This window comes from Nuphar pumila, chromosome 11 (genome assembly GCF_984573655.1).
Source record: "Nuphar pumila chromosome 11, dmNupPumi1.hap1.1, whole genome shotgun sequence".
Classification (NCBI taxonomy): domain Eukaryota; kingdom Viridiplantae; phylum Streptophyta; class Magnoliopsida; order Nymphaeales; family Nymphaeaceae; genus Nuphar; species Nuphar pumila.
The window spans coordinates 16,692,814-16,710,754 of record NC_143259.1 but is presented as its reverse complement, the minus strand read 5'-3'; positions in this window follow the sequence as shown (position 1 = coordinate 16,710,754).

Genomic DNA, 17,941 nt, shown 5'->3' with positions numbered 1-17,941 from the left:
CATATTTAAGTAGCTCTTCTCATTCACAACGAAAATTCAATATCACCAAAATTGATAATAAAGAATCCATTGGCTAACACACTTCATATAGAAAGTAAGAGTAGCTGCCTGGTCCGATATGTGCCTACCAGGAATTTATTGGACTTATGAAGGGTTTTTTCTTTCATGTTTTTCTAAATCCAGATGTATTCTACAAGCTTGATGCTAAACTTGTTTTCTACTAAATCATGCTTATAGATCATATAATTTTAAAATCTAAGGGCACATTAGAAAGCGAGAAGAAATATGTAGAAAAAAGTGATGCAAAATAAAAAATCCCTACTGATTTTTTATCCCTTCCAAACCAGAGAGACTTTTTTGAAAGATTTTTCTAAAAAGTACACTTTTTGCCAGAAAACATTTCTCTATGAGGGGGGAGGTGGAGGAATATTTCCTACTAAGAGAAAATTTATTTTTACACTCTCCACCACCCCCATCGCACCACATCTCACCATCACCACCACCACCCACCCTCTCACCATCACCACCACCACCACCACCCACCCTCTCACCATCACCACCACCATCCATTTCACCTCAGGCAAATTTTTTCACTTGTTTTTCTCATGCTATACAAACAAGTGATTTTTTTTAGAAAATTTCTCATATGTAAAACTTTTTTTTTTCTATGAGAGTTTTTTTTGGCTTCCAAACATGCTCTAAAGCTTTTATTAGGTGTTTCGGGAGCACCCTATAGGTTAGTCTATCATTAAATCAGTTAGGTTTAATGTTAGACACATTCAACTCATAGAAATCACTAAACAACCTAAAGGTGGTGACATTTTTTGAAAATTAAGTGATGGCTTAATCCTTTCAACAGTTAAAGCACATTTTCAAGCTACTTCTTGGGGCTGAAACTAAATATATTGGTTCATTTGTTGGGGCTTTCCAAAATACATCTTGCCCGTTTCCTTTGGTGTAGAGAGAGAGAGAGGCATTGAAATCAAAACATGAGTTTACATGGTTTGTTAACTAGAACACTTGTTTTTGGTCATAAAATCACAATTTCAAAAAATCAAAAGCTCACAACGTATTGAAATTTTATAATTAAAAAAAATATAGTTTTTGGGTGTGAAAATTTTATTTTAAGGTGCGGATATTATGCTTGCACAATCGAATTGTTCAAGATATATGTACCAGAATCAAATATTCTCTAAAAAATAACTATAAAAATGCAAAAAAAACTAATAAAAAAGTGCATAATTGCACAGTCGAATTGTTCTATTTCTACAACATGTCGTGTCGCGTCCCTTAAACACGGGAACCCCCAATCAATGTCTCCCCGAGATTTTGAACATTAATTTTAATTGATTTGGACCAGCCAACCAACCACCCTACACCCCAGATCAACACCACTAAAAGGGAGGAGGAGGCAGGCGTCAACCACCACCACTCTCATGAACAGTGGAATGTCGAAAAGTCTGCCGGAGGAAGGATTCGACCAGAGGAGGGAAGGGATGTCAAGTGGCGGGACACAACAGAGGAAGGCCCTCAAGGACTCCACCACCATCAGCATCACCAAGGTCAACAACCACTTTGCGGTTTTGGGTCTCTGATGCCATGGACATGAGGATCCCTTTTGAACCCCACACAAATCGGCACCCTAGCACACCTATGAAACTAGAAAACTATGAAAAAGAGAAAAATTAACATAAAATTAAAGAAAAATCACAAAAAACACTCATAATCCATTCATCTCTGTTCTTCTGTACAATAAATATTTATAATAAAAAAGAAAAAACCCTACTCATACTACGGACATGAGTTAGGTCTGAAGATCCAAAATATAATCCTAAACTAAAATTTAAACTAAATAAATACAAAAAAAAATCCAAATAATGAGAGTAGATCCAAATAGACCTTATAGCCCCGATGGCAACTGGTTTTTGCTCCTGCATCAGTCTCTCTCTCTCTGACTACCCAATCCTTCTGGATCACATATGCAAGCTTAATTTCCTTTGAAACAGCCACAGAAAAAAAAAAACACTCAATTGACGTCACCACGACGTCATGCCACGCAAGCCCTACGATGACTCCGTGCCGTGTGCGTGCCACTTATAAATGTCGTCGGGGGGGGGGGGGGGCACTCTGCTGCTATCGTACGGACGAAGACGGGGCGGGAAAATATATGACGATGTGGGGCCCACCACGTGCGGGTCGTGCCTAAAAACTTTCTGCTCACGTGCCCAACGTGTATGCTGCATTCCCGTCTTCCTCCTGGGCCGTGGATCTCGAAAATCCAACCGCGCTCCCTATTCACATCGTTTTCCGTGGGTCCGGATTATGGTACGTGTCTTTACTCCAACGTAGCTACCATTTGCAGTTCCGGGTCCTGGTCATTTTGGAACAGGGGACACGGCCTCCAAAATTCGGCAGGCGACCGAGGAATCTGGTCGACCGGTTCAGAGTGTGATCCAGTTCCTGTGTGACGTTTTTGGATGGATCCAGGGCCGGGACGACTGAATTGGGGCCCATGGTGACAATTTACGGAAACAGATAGAATCAAATGAGTTCAAGTCCTGCACGGGTCCACTGTCCTTCATGTTAATCCGAATCCTTGAAAAGTTTTTTTTTTTAATCTCAATATTTTCAATGTTGACGCGTTTGTAAAAATATCGTGATTTTGTAAACTTTGCTGGATTTTGAAAGTACGCGATAAAATAGTGTTACTCAATTTATTTTGAACAACATGATTCATAGTTTATTTCAAAAAATAAATGTTTGAGTTATTTTGAAAACATAAATATTTGTGAAGATGAATCAAATAAGCTGATTAGCCTTGGTTAGGCTGACCCCTACCAGTTATACAACCAATGAGAATCTAACTTGCAACGTCCCAACACAAGGTGACGTGCACTAACAGCTTCTGCCAGACAAGGGGAGCCCCCTGTTGGTAATTGTTTTTTTAAAGGCAAGCTGGGGTTAGGCGGACCCCTACCAGAACAACAACCGCCCCATGTGACAGAGGGATTCGATCCTGGGCCTTCAGCTTGACATAAGACCCCGCTTACCACATGGGATACCACCTCGGCAGTGCCCCTGTTGATAATTACTCTAAATTGAAACTGCCTAAACTTGACAAGTCAACCAAAGTAAATGGATAGTCCATCTAACTGTTGCTAGCGACATAGACCTAGCCATTTCCCAACTAGTGGTTGGCTGGAAAATAACCGGCTATACCATGAAAATAGCAAATCGTTAAAAAAAATTTTATTGTTCGACCATTTTTCAGCTAGTAGTAGATGAAAAAATGGCCCATTGGTGTTATCCTAGTTGAGTGGCACCAGTCCAGCCATTTTCTTGTCACAAATGGTCAGATGAAAATGTGAGGTTGAGGGTGCATAACATTGAAAGGGAGAAAGGTAACAGGCACCTCCCCTTGGGAACCTTGTTCCTTAAACAATAGTGATTAATCAGATGGAAAATCAGTCTACCTCAACTGGCCCGCCTTTTGCCAAATCATGATTAATTGATTGTATCACTGATAATTCTTCATTTAAACCTAGATCATGATTTTGAAAACTTCAAGAAATAATGTAATGCTCCCAAATTTAACTCAATTTTTTTAGAGAATCTTTTTTATATATAACAGCTGAAATAACCATTTTATTGGGTTAAGCATTCAGGCGCATTACAGGAGTGATCAAGCAACAACATTTAATTTATTCTAAAATCAAATAAATAATAACATCAGATTTTCAATGACATGAACTAATATAAAAATAGGGAATTAATCTATCCCAAGAACCGTAAATCAAATCTCGATCAAAGCCTCATCCTGCAGTCGCTCATAAACTCTATTCTTCACCTGAAAAATGATAAATTTATAGGAATTAGACTACAACTGTTTAAGTAGGAAATATTGTAATTTTTTTTACACTTATATCATGTGTCAAGTATGTGATATGGGTGTCGTGTGTGATTTCCAATATATACAAGAATAAGTAAAGGATCTACACTACGACCGCAACAGTTTATAAAAACTAACTAACAGGTCAAAGCATTAGCAGAATTTAAATATCTCAGAGCCACATATTCTATTGCATGCTAAAAATAAATGACCATATTTCAAAAGTAATTGTTTATGTATAGAATTGCAAACCTGTCACTAATTATTCAAATGTAATACCTAAGATGTTCTAATTTAAATATTTTTCTTTAATTATCCTGTGGGTACACGCGGGCCAAGGCAACCGTAATAGAAAAGAACATTTGAGGGTTTATTATTCATGGGTGTTTTATTAACCCGCACGTTCTAACTGAAACTGTAAATCTTAAGAGAGTGGTCAGTAACCGAGAGAACCTCCTAAAGGCCCAAACAACACAGGATGCATTCCTAACTTTTGTAGAAGAACGTGGAACTACTGCTCAGGATAAATTTGGTAGTCCGGGTCCCCTAACTCCGAGAACTGGGGACCAATGAGTCATTGCCGCTTGAAGCAATAAACATGTCCCCAAAGTTTTGTACCACCTACCCTCTCCAAAGTAAGCCTGAATCTGAGTGGGTTGCTCTCTTATTAATTTATATTTTCTGATGTGTTTGGATTTTTCCTGAACTGCACCCAGTTGTTCAATACACAGAAGTTCCCCAAAAAATTTGATTCCTACTACTGTAGTAGTAGGTCCCTAAAATTTATACTTTATAATGGTGCAATAACCCAAAATTTATTCATTTAATTGTGTACACCCACTCAGAGTGTCCCGGTACCTTTAAACCAATCAGGCACGGTTGCCCCGGTACCTTTAAACCAATCAGACATCACAAAAGTTAAATTTAAGTTTCTCATCATTGTCATTGATATTGCGCATAAGTTTAACACCCCAAGTACCCGCATTGGGTATCCATTTAGTTATACAAACCCAATTGATTCATTTAGGGATCACGCCATATAATCTCAAGAGTGTTATAACCAAATCAATGATTTGTGATTCATTAACCTCGATTATCTAGGTAAAAAAAATCAGAAAGAATGAGCAGAACTCAAGCATGGTCTATACTTTGAAAATTGCATCGAATGAGAATACTGGATTTAAGCATGCCTCTACATTTATCAATCTGTTAACAAAATGTTACAAAGCATGTACAGCTGCCATTATGTCATTTCTATGTTGCCATTAAAATTTAACCAACATTTACCAATACTAGTATGATGCACTTGTCAAGATTGTTCTACAAGTGTTCTATGGATGATTCACATCTTACCCATGGAAATGGATGCAACCATGTCCATGTGTGATGCATACAAACGTTATTGGTATTAGACATTTGGTGTGTGTAATTAACTATCAACTCTTACCAAGACAAGTGAAGTCTCAATTTGTTCATTTAGAGAGCACATAGTGCAGGCTCAGAGATTCAGGATTGCAACAATGTATACACTTTTCTCCAACACATTAGCATTTAACAATTCAGAAAGTATGCAGCTTAATCAACACATATTAACATTGAATTAACCCACTGTATACCCTGTACATGCTTATACCCTAACATGTGCAAACCACAAAAACAAATTTTGTATACGCTATAACCTGAGTATTAACAATTCAGAACACGTGGTAATTTAACCATGGATTCATCCCCTGACCAAGTCATAACTTGAGCATTCCTATACGAGAAATCCATTATAGTTTAACAAAGAAAAATTAATCAGAACATACTTAATGCTTTATATGCAGTCAATCTAAGTATCAAAACTCTGGAACATGCGAACGGGTTTATAGGACAACTGTTCACACATTTTTTTTTGAATCAAATGGTCTTTAAGAAACACCCTACCTGTTAAACCTCATACAAACCATGAGTACCAACATAGCAGGCATTGTTTATATGCGTGAGAAGTAAACAGAATTTGTGAACTAAGTACACAAGTATTACAGACTGTATATTATAAAGAAACTACTAGATGTACATATGCAGTTCGTGGTTAACATAAACAAAAGAAACATTTATTTTGACTAGTACATATTTCATAGTAGCCTGGATTCAACAAATAATTCCAACACACAGACTGATGCAGGTTGAATTGAAATGTATATGCACGTATCTTAAATCACTTAATATCATGGATAAAAAAAATGACATACCAATGAAACACAAGGGAAAAATGAATGGAACCATAATCTGCTCCCAAACTCAAAATGGGGTTTGAGTAAACACGCAGGGTAAATCATAGCAGCTTAACTGGTTAAAACTCATCATACAATGCAACTAGCATGCTAATGAGAGGCTTGTAAAATTTCTATCATCCCACGTTTGGACTGACCACAAGGTGACATGAAATTCTCATGCTAAAATAGGAAAACTTTTGGTTAAACAAACATATCTAAGATTGGTTGAGAAACACACACTGCTCACATGTCAACAAACAAAATTAGAATATATTTGGGGTTTTCGGTAGTATAGGCCCTTTGACAAAAATCTGAAAACTCCCTGTAATCCGAAACCAAAATCCCTTTATTTTTTTCTTGGTTCTTGACAGTCGGAATCCCCAAACCAATCAATTTGGGTTTTTCCGACAACCCTCATACCTCCCCCCCCCTCCCCCCCCCCCCTTCTAAATAAAAACCTGAAACCTCCAAATCAAAGATTTGGGGTTTTCGGTTTAGGGTTAACAGTGATCCCCTACTGTCACAAAACCTCCTGAATTGGGGATTTTCAGCTACCCGCAACTCACACTCGACCCATGGAATACACAATAGAAAAATCACAGGAGAACCCACCTCGATTGAGCTTTTCCCTTGATTTTTTAAGCCTTGCCGAACCACCATCGTTTCCCCTTCATGTCGCACGCGAGAGAGAGAGAGGGATAGAGAGAAAGAGAATGGGAGAGATTTGGGGAAACAAAGAGATAGAGAGAGAACGAGAGTGGGAGGAAGAGGTTCGAGAGAGCCCCTTTTTGTAGGAGGGTGTCCCCTCGAAAGGGAGGAGGTCGTTACCCTCACCTCCCGGCAGTTACGCACCCAAACTCGCACAACGTTATGATTTTGAACCCTAACGCCCTCTCCCATCTCGCTCCTTATCGTGTTCATCCCTATAGCGGCTGAACCCCTAATATTTTTTTTTCAGTAATGCGGGGCGCAGCCCGAGTCCGAGACACGCGAACCTGCCACGATCTAGATCAACGGGTCCTTTGCTTATTAGGGTCCGCGATTTGGGTCTATAGGTCTCCAGCGGTGTGGATCTGCAATAACTTTGCAGAGTAGATCTGAAGGTCGGATCCAAATAGATCCAATTGTGGATCGACGCGTTATGTTTATTTTATTATATATATACATACTATTATACGTGTATATATATGGTTCCTTTGTGGATCCTTACTCGACTTATCTGGATCCGTTCATGGATCCGGATCTCTTTCTTAGGAGTTAAAGTATTATATTCTTAATACATTTGGTTTATTCTTCGATGTGATCTTGTGGGTCTTTCATAGGTTAATATGGATCCCAGATCCAATTTGAATTTTAATTGGATCCTTACCATACTTAAATCTCTAATGTTCAGGATCCATGTGAAGTAATATGGATTCCAAACATCGCATAGGCTGTTACGAATTCCAAATAAAGTGTTATAGATCCGATATAGAAATTTTTTCTTTATTACTATTATGTGAAACTATGGATCCAAATAAATGTACTTTGACCCTTACATTTCCGATTCAAGAATCTACATAAATATTGAAGTTCTGATGTCTAAGATCCAAATAAAGTAATTTGGATCTAGACCTTTCGACCATATGGTTTAGGATTCAATATCAGAGATCCGATCCATTTGCCTAAAGTCCCTTATTGGTTATCCAATTAAAATGTTCATGATCCAATATCTAAGATTCGAATGGAATATTGAAAATTCGAACAAGATACTAAGAATCCAACATTGAAGATCCAAATAGGATATCCGAGATTCAAGTACAAATAAACAATTAAAATAATAAAATAACCTTGTAACAACCTAAGGACGTAAATTTTAAGTTTATTTATCTGATAAAAATCACGGGTATTACAAATAATGTATAAATTCAAATAATTTCTTACACATTTAAGGTGTGTTTGTTTCCCTCGATTCTCTAAAAAAAATGTGGATTGAGTCATGGAACCCAAGCCTTGATCCAACCTCCATCCAAACGGAGGATCGCGAAACTGAGGTTTTGAAATCCTTGTTTTAGGTCAAAACCCAACACCCCTTGAAAAAACAAAGGGAAAGAGGGTGGGGGTGGAGAGGGAGACTATTCACATATAATAATATGAGAGAAAAATTAGGAAAGCAGTGATCACATGAAGACTTTGAGAGAGAGAGAGAGAGAGAGAGAGATTAGGAAGGCTTGGGTAAGGAACTACCTAATGAAAAACTGTTATATTTCTTTTTTCCTTTTTTAACTTTTTTTGTACATCTGACTATCCAAATATGATCTACATGTTTGGTTTAGAAGGAAATGACCTTTAGAACATGTTTTTCTCATGTGTATGTGGGATTTTTGGGGGTTGAAAGATCAATAGCCTACAATGTACCAAGCTTTCAACCCTCCAATAATCATATTTGTATATCAAAAAATCTATGGGTTCATTCGTACTATTTTCAGTTTATTGAACACATCCATGAGGTTAAATTTGTTCAAAACAACATCCTCTTATGAGTTTCAATTAGGGGGTTCGAGAACCGGGTCACTTAATGGGCCTGCCTCCCTGCCAGGTAAAACTCTCTGTTGAGGACACGGCCACCCAACCTTACATGCCCCAATAGTGATAAAATGTGCTAGGAGTATTTGAACCTGGGCCTTCAGCTTGACACAGGACTGCGCTGACCACATGGGTAACCACCGATGTGGTACAAACTACATTATGTTAATTGGCATTTTCAATCTTGCCTTAATATATGAAGTGTTTCTCCATGCAGTAGAACATAGCCAACTTTGAGAAACATGAGTCTTAATTTGCCAAAGATCTGCTAAGTCAGAATAATCAAGACATATTGACCTTGTGAAACTTGTCAGCCGCAAAAAATAAAAGATTTTAGAACAAGATCCATGGCATGGGGTTTCTCCTTTGACATATAAGAGCTGCACGTTGGTTTAGATCCAGGGCAAGCAGTCAAAATCTTGTAGAGGTATCTGCCTAATTCCTAACCCAGATCAGACCAAATGCAGGCAGGGGCTGAGAATGGACTGGGTAGCTAGAACTCGGCTTCTTGATAAACAAGCATCATAAAAAAACATAATCTAGTTTGTGATATATATATATATATATATATATATATATATATATATATATATATATATATATATATATATATATATATATATATATATATATATATATATGAAAAAATATTTGCTACTAATGAAGGTAATTAGGATCTAATAAGCTTGAATCATAGGTGCAAGTTATATCGACTCAATCTAACCACGTGGAAGTGTTCAACATGGTTTGTTTGATAAAGATCACGTCATGAATCATGCTTTTCTGATGTAAAAATGTAATCTTTTGAGTTATGAAATTTTGGCACATTGTGGGCCATTGATTTTTAGATCTCTTTAAAAACCTAATTACTTGTCATAATCATATGATTCAAAATAAGTTTTCTACTAACCAAACCATCACATTTCTAACATTTGATTTACAAAAAATTAGAAATTTTTGAAGAAAAAAGTGATTTCTACTTGTTAGTTTCTTACCTTCATTAGTAGTTAGCTAATATTTACCTTTATATATATATATATATATATACTTGGTGAGAAATGTATTTGTTGCAATCTTTTGTATGTATAATCTAGTTGGGATATGGTGATGTAAGTTGTTTTGGCTAAATTTAAGATCATATATGTGTTCAACATGCTTGATATAGTGAGAATCCATCAATGGTGTTTTTTCGGTGAAAAAATATGTTTAAAATTTAAGGTATTTATATATGGTCATTGATTTTTATTGTTGAAAAAATATGCCCTAGCGTCAAATGTCGATCCCTAAGGGTATGTTTGATGGCTTGTCAAGCGTTAGACGAAATGAACAAAAAAGACAGAACAAAACATTGGTTATGTTTGTTTCAAGTCTAACGTTTGTTTGGACCGTACTCAGATGCTATGTTCCAAATGTCTGTTGTTTGATGACGATGTGCGGACAACTTGGACAGTCATGGATAATGGTCAAATTACTTCGTTTTGGATCGTATGACCCAATCCATCCACCATTTTACATGTTTTAACAAGTTTATTATGGTTTTTTGCCCGGATATAGATCCAATTACAAAATTATGTCTAAAATCATGAATTTTTGTCCTGAATATAGATTTTGAATTAGATTTTTGTCCCAAATATGGATTTTTATCTTGAATATGGATCTCAAATTGGATTTTTGCCTAGAATATGGATCTCAAATTGGATTTTTGCCCCAATTATAAATCTCAAATTGGATTTTTGCCCCGAATATTGATCTCTAATTGGATTTTGCCCCGAATATGGATTCTGCAGCAACTCCAAGTTTTTCACAAGCAGAAAATTATTCATTGAGAATCTTTTTGTCCTTAGCACTAACAAGAAACCATTCTCTTTTTTTTATCTTGCATCAATAAGCTACACATTATGGTGATCCTTGTAAATTCATATTCGCCATCCTCTTATGTTATTTTTTTAATTCATCTATTGCAATTTGTTTATCATTCTAATTTTTCTTATCTTTTATTGCAATTCATCCAATGTAATTTGTTTCACTTCTAAAATGCATGTTAGGATTTGAGGAACAAAATAACCATCAAGTGATGTTGCATTTCTTACCTTTTAGAAAGCAAAGGTTTATTTTACTTGAATAGGTGATTCTAAAATTGCAAGACTGAAATGTGAGTTTAAATTTTGCAGAGAAAATAATATGCATGAAGATATCACTAAATATTCAATTTTTATTGAGATTTCATTTATATGCGAATTTCGTGGCAATTTGAACTTCATATAGTTTTTATCAGATATTTTTTAGGGTGGCTTTATAAGCTGTGAAGGTTTTCAAGGTGGCTTTCCATATGGAGATTTTATGTGTAATTTGTTTTTTTATTAGAAATTGATGGTTATAATTTTGTTTAATAAATACAGTTATCTCACATATAATTAAGAAAATAAATTCCATACAAATAATCATCTTTTGCAAACAAATAATCAATTCACAAGTCTCACATACAAAAGATAAACTGTTGCCTTCTAAATGAAGCACCAACTTCTCATATCTCTTAATTCAATATCTCTGAGTACATGGTGAAGGGTTTTGGTAGTAGGATTCTCACTAGGGATAGCATCCTCAGCAGGTGCAATGGAAACTTGATCAGTAGCACCTTGTGACATTGTAGTGAAATGATTTTGTGGATTAAAGATCTCAGTAAGCCTTTGTCTTCGAATTGCAACAACATTAGGATCTACACCTAGAATCTCATGTACATTTGCAGGTGTTGTGGCGTGAGTTTTGGAAAATGATTTTTAAGAAGATATTTTAAGTAAAAACAAGTGTGAAAGCTAGACACCAAAATATATAAAAATTGGCTCGCACGAGTGGTGGAGTCAGGGTCCATCTCAGAGAACGGAAAAATATTTTGTATTCAAGCAAACAGTTAATTACTCTTTATTGTAAAAAATAAACAAAATTAATTAAATAAATAACTAAGAGAGTGTCGCCCTCTACAGAGGGTTGAAACTAATAAAAGAATAATGCCTTATTACAAACCCAAATTGAATTGAATAAAATAAAATAAAAGCCTAATCTAAAAAATAAGGAAAAGTCTTCAGTGCTTTGAGCTTCTTGTCCCTCTTTCTTGTTTTTTTTAACTTTTGTTTTTCTTATTTCTTGAGGGCTTTTTGAGGGGCTTTTTGAGGGCCTTTTGAGAGGACATTTAGGGACCTTAAAGGGCTCTTAAGGGGTATTTTTGAAGGTTCATCGCATGTTTGAACACTTCCTTGCAAAAATCAAAATACGAAACACAAAAACTCACAAAAATTCAAAGTTAGTTTCAGCCAAAAATCATAAAATCATGAATCTAACTAACTTCATGAGACTACTATAAACTAACTTATAACAAACTAAATTGCTAAAAAACAAAATAGCCAAACTAACTACGACAAACAAGACTAAATTGTAACAAACTAATGATTAACTAATTCAAGAAACACACTAAAATCGTGAATCTAACGGTATATGCAATAAAACAAATCACTTATTCTCATTCAACAGAACGTCAACTTAAAAAAAAAGAAAACACGACTAATTTTTAATGAACTAATGTAATCTAATTATATATAAAATGGCTAAGCTAAAATTTTAATCAACAGCAAACATGAATATAAACGAACTATGTGAACTATAAAACAAAACAAAAAATATGATTCTGAATTAACCTAAGACTAACTTAATTCTTCTAATAAAAAGCTTGAATGACCCATTATGAAATATACTAAACTAACTTTAAAGAAAAGAACACGGTAAGGTAAAATGCAAAACAAGCAATGTTAAGCTAATTAAACTATAACTAAGGTAAACAAATAACTACCGTTGAACTATTGTATGAACCAATTAATTGCTAAAGAAGCATGTGTACTAAAGCCTAACTAAATAACTATGCTGCACTAAACACATTAGGTTAACAACTAAGTACGTATCCCTACTCTACGCTAAAAACTTCTGAAGATGAACTACTCTATACACGTCAATCTATGCCAAAATAAAAAAAAATTACTCAATAACTAAATAACTATAACTCAACTGACTCCATATCGCAGCCACTACTTTGTTTATGCAGTCACAGAAAAACCGTGTCATGGCCTGCACTCAATATCACCCGAACCCAGCTAGAGTGAATGAGAGTTCACGCTGGCTGCTTCCAGACTTCACAAAAAAAAAAAAAACTGATTTAGGGAACTTTAGCCGGCGTGATCTGTGGTTCACGCAGATCACGGTGGTTCAATATTTCCTCGAACCGTATTGCATGGTGATTCAATGACGCAAAAACAAAACATATTGACAGCCTACCCTGCTGCGGTTTAAAAATAATAATTTAAGACCTAAAACTGAACAAAATTTTTTTGTCAAGCAGTCTAATGTAACGAATTAGTAGGAAATAAGAAAAGAAGGAGATTCTATAAAGAAAACTAGATTACTCTATATGCAATATGCTGAAAATGAAATACAGTGAACGTGAATCATGCTATATGCAATGTGGATGAATAAAAATTAAAAACAATGCATGTCATTATCCTAAAACTACGGAAAAAGGGAAAAAGAAGAAGCAAACTCTATGATCCGCTTCTGACAGATGGGTTGAAAAGAAGAAGATGGTCTTTTCCGCTGCAATCAAACGAATTCCGCTCTCTCTCCGACAAAGGGGATGCGAGGAACCGACGACGACAGGGTTTAGAAGAAGGATTGAAAAACATAAGAAGTAAGAAGAAAGAGGTAGGCAGCTAGTCGGTCGAAATAGGAGAAGAAAGAAAGAAAGGGAGGCAGAGAGGGGGGAGAAGGGAAAAAACATGGGCTGCTGTTGGAAAAAATTTATTTATACTAAAAAAATTAGGTTTACATGATTTTTCAGAAAACTCCTTTTAATTTTCACAAATTTCAAAACAATGCTTCTGAAAAAACGTGTTTCAAAAAAATACCTTTCCTAAACCAAATAAGATATTACTTAAACAATTCTAAGCTAATTAGAACACTAATTAAAAATTCTTAAACAAAATCAAGCATTAAAAAATGCAAGAAAGTATTTAAAATATGTAATTTTCTCAAATTTTCTATTTTAAAGCAATTTCTCTAAAGCAATGATAAAAATAGGTTTTTAATGCGATTTTTCTATGAATCATGCATAAAATAAGATGAATAAAATGTAAAATATATGCATAATCATGTTGGTTCTCCTACAACAGTTTTTTCTCTTAAAGTTTCACAAGGCATCCAATATAGCAAAGAAACGGATTGCCCATCACTCAAAATTAGTCTGATACAGGAGAGAAATCATTGCTACATGTCAACCAGTATCCGCACTAGAATGAAGAAACACAGTAAGGAGATCTAGTAAAATGGATGGGGTTAAGATTTAGATTTTCACAAACTACAACAAATGATTCTTTGCAACAATATTTTGTAAATACACTCCATGGTTCTTTGCTCGAAACTCAAATCCCATGAGTCATCTATTTAAAATAATTTTGCACAAAAACTAGGCAACAAGAGTCTTTAGAAACTGAATTTTACAAAATTGATGGTTCAAATTCTGGAATAAACCCATTACACCCAAACAAACCCAAATAACTTAAGAAGAAAATGACACGAGATTAAGACTTCTCCATACGACAAACATGAACAAAGCCACTGTAATCTTCACTATCATTCTAGTTGTCCATCTACACCAAACAAAACATAAAGAAAGTAAACATTCGTTTTCTCTCACTATTGTAAAAAAAAAAACAAATAAAAACCACAATTTAAAACTCGTCGGTTCGCATCCCAAAACCAAAACAGTGGCCACCAACATTTTCAAAAACCATTTTGGTTAAATACCCACTTCAAAAAAATATAAAAAACTCAGCTCTCTCACACAAATCTTCCTTGGACCACAACTGCTCCCCTCTGCTCTGCTACGACCCTTGTTTCTCTTCCCGTCAGACCAAGGGGAACCCCCACATCTATGTCACCATGAGCAATAGTATCGCCATCCCCTTGTGCAACAGAAGCGGTGGTGGCCGACCACCACCACCATAACTTGCACCATCTGATGGTTGAAGACAGATGGAGGAGAAGCTTTCTGGTTCCCTAACACCTGGGAAGGAGCATAACTCGCCGCTCTTCCGATCGCTTGTGGCAGTTGCCCATTGTTGAAATGAATCAGTGGAGAGAGGGATGCATCAACATGTGTGGCGTGCCCGTCGATGTAATTTTTTAATTATTCAAAACGTCGTTCACCACATTCAATGTTTGTCAAAAATTATGTTCTCGATATCTTTTTTGTCCCGTGCAATGCGCGGGATGAACCATCAAACATCGAAGCAGGTTATATGTTCCCCCCCGGAACACGCAAGTGCGTGTTCTCGGGTCTGAATGAGCGCCATGTATGTAAGCACGTGGGGCTCATTTTTCCGTGTGTGTCTGCATCACTTAGCATCGAAGTTCGGTGCATTTACAAAGACTTAAGTATCCTTTCCCTCCATTAGCGCCATGAAACGATGTTTCAAGTAATGTACCAAAATGTCTTCCAGCCAGAAAATAGAGGATAACCTTTTGTTTTTGCCCTAAGCAGTAAACACCTCTGCTTGAAGAGTCTCAACCTCGAAATATCTCACCCTCTTCGTTCTAGATCACCCTTACACCTCCATAGAAGCACCCTTTGTCGTCGTTTGTTGCTAGAGCACCTTTTACCGTCGTCTGCTGTCGGACCACCTTTTACCATCGTCTGTTGTCGGACCACCCTTTGTGGTGCAGCTGAGGATCTATCAGACATTAAATCAACAAGAGCATATTCAAAAATATACTTTGCAGCTGGTAGCTCCATGTTCTTCTGCAAAAGTTTTAACAACTCTGTATCAGGGGTCAGATCTCACATATCCTTTGCAAGCAAACAAGCTCATTCGTAATGGTTGTACATACTCATCGAAGAGAAATAATTGAAGATCTTTACAAAGAATGGGTTGACCCTGCCAAAGGAAAGGTGGTTGGAAGCATGATAAGGTATCACTCGTGAGGAGTGTAATAAATTGGAGTTTATTAACTTAGTATACAAACTTTGTAAACTTTGTAAACTTTGTAAACTCTGTAAACTTTGTTCAACATTCAATGCCATTCAGTTATTTGTAATGATCTTCGAGTTATTATTTACCATGCCAATAAAACTAACGATTTATAGTATTAGCATATTTTGACGTGATTCATACGATAAATATCATAATAATTGACACTAGCAAACACATAATATCTATTTATAACGATTCATACTTCAAATAATATGCAGTGATTTTAATAGAAATCGTTAAATGAGCAACAATTTGAACACACAAATAGATGTACATATCGCATAATATACTACAAATCGATACAACAATTCAACATAATCGCTTATTCATATTACAAATCGATACGATAAACGCAAGCATAATAGCATATAAATCGATATTAACAAACAAAACAATATCTCTTAAATCGCTAGTATATTACTACAACCGCGATTTGTGTTATACTATTCCAATATTTTCTATACAAAGGCAAATCGTTATGGCCGACATAGACGTCATTGCGTAAATCTCATAAATCGTCAACCGGAATACAGGTCTCACAAGGCATATCGATTTTTGACAATGAGCGGGATGTGAAACGATGTTTCTTTTATAAATGAATGACACATATTTTGGTAACAAAGCCAAATCGACACGATTTATGATTTATATATTTAAAGCAGTAACAATTTATATATTTAACGCAGTAGCGATTTATGATATATAAAGTTATCAAGATTTATAAGTTTGTTAAATCGTACAATGATGTTTACTGTTGAAGCCCAAATGTTACAACAATATGTACTTATGAAGGGTGTGATTTCTACATCGATTTGTAAGTTTGAAGCAACGATTTGTACATTTAAAGTAGGAACGATTTATATGTTTGATGCAATAGCGATTTATACTAACCTTAAATGAGCAACGATTTGAACACGCAAATGGCCACCTCATGTCGCTATAATTGTTATTCCTCACGCATAGGTTTCAATTACATAATACAAATATCTAACACTAAACCTAAACCCTATACCCTCACCGTAAACCCTAAACCCTAAACCCTAAACCCTAAACCCTAAACCCTAAACTCTAAACCCTAAACCCTAAACCCTAAATATCTTACTAAACCCTAACGGCAAACACTAAACCCTTAATATATTACTAAACCCTAAGCCTTAAACCCTAAACACTAAACACCAACCCTAAACCATAACCCCTAGACCTGAAACCCTAAACCCTAAACCATAAACCATAAACAATAAACCATAAACCCTAAACCCTAAACCCTAAACCCTAAACCCTAAACCCTAAATCATAAACCCTAAACCCCAATCCCTACAACATAAACTCGAAACCCGAAACCCGAAACCCGAAACCCTAAATCTGAAACTCTGAACCCTAAACCCTAAAACCCTATTCTATGTAAACCCCTAATATAGATCTGTGTAAAACCCTAATCTATTTATCCAACCCTACCCGACCCGACCCGTTGTCCATGTCTAAAACCCTAATCTATTTATCCACTTTTCTGCAGCAACGCAGCTTCTTCTTCTTCTTCTTCTTTCTCCTCTGCCTTCTTCTTCTTCTTCTTCTTCTCCCTTGTATTTTTTTTTCTTCTTTGTTCTTCTGTGTTCCTTCTACCTATGCTTGATAGATGGGTTTTGATGTTGATAACATAGTTGTTTCATGCCATGAGGAAAGATCTATATAATCTTCGATGATGATTATGGTTGTTATCTTCTGTGTATACATCGATATATTCATGACACATACGATTATGGCATATTTGTCATGAAGTATATTGAAGCTTACGTAGAATATAACGACCATAATCATCTTCAATCATTGTTGCCATACCGGAGCAAGCACAACTATTCTACATGATAGACAGGGGGTGATGTTGATGTTCATCTATTTGATCTATTCCTACTGTCGGACCCTTCATTGTTTGCAAACCATAATTCGTAGTTGAAAAAATATTTGCCTACCTTCGATATACTTCATGACAAATATACACATAGAATCGGTTCATTCTATTGGTGAGTGCCTGAGCTGAAGTTTGTGAAGCATATTGTCAAGAGTGTGCTCATTTTTTGCTGCAAAGTGATTCTATGTGTCGATCGAATATATATCTCTCTAGAGTTCTTGCTAGCTGGAATATGAACTATGTGCTAGGAGTG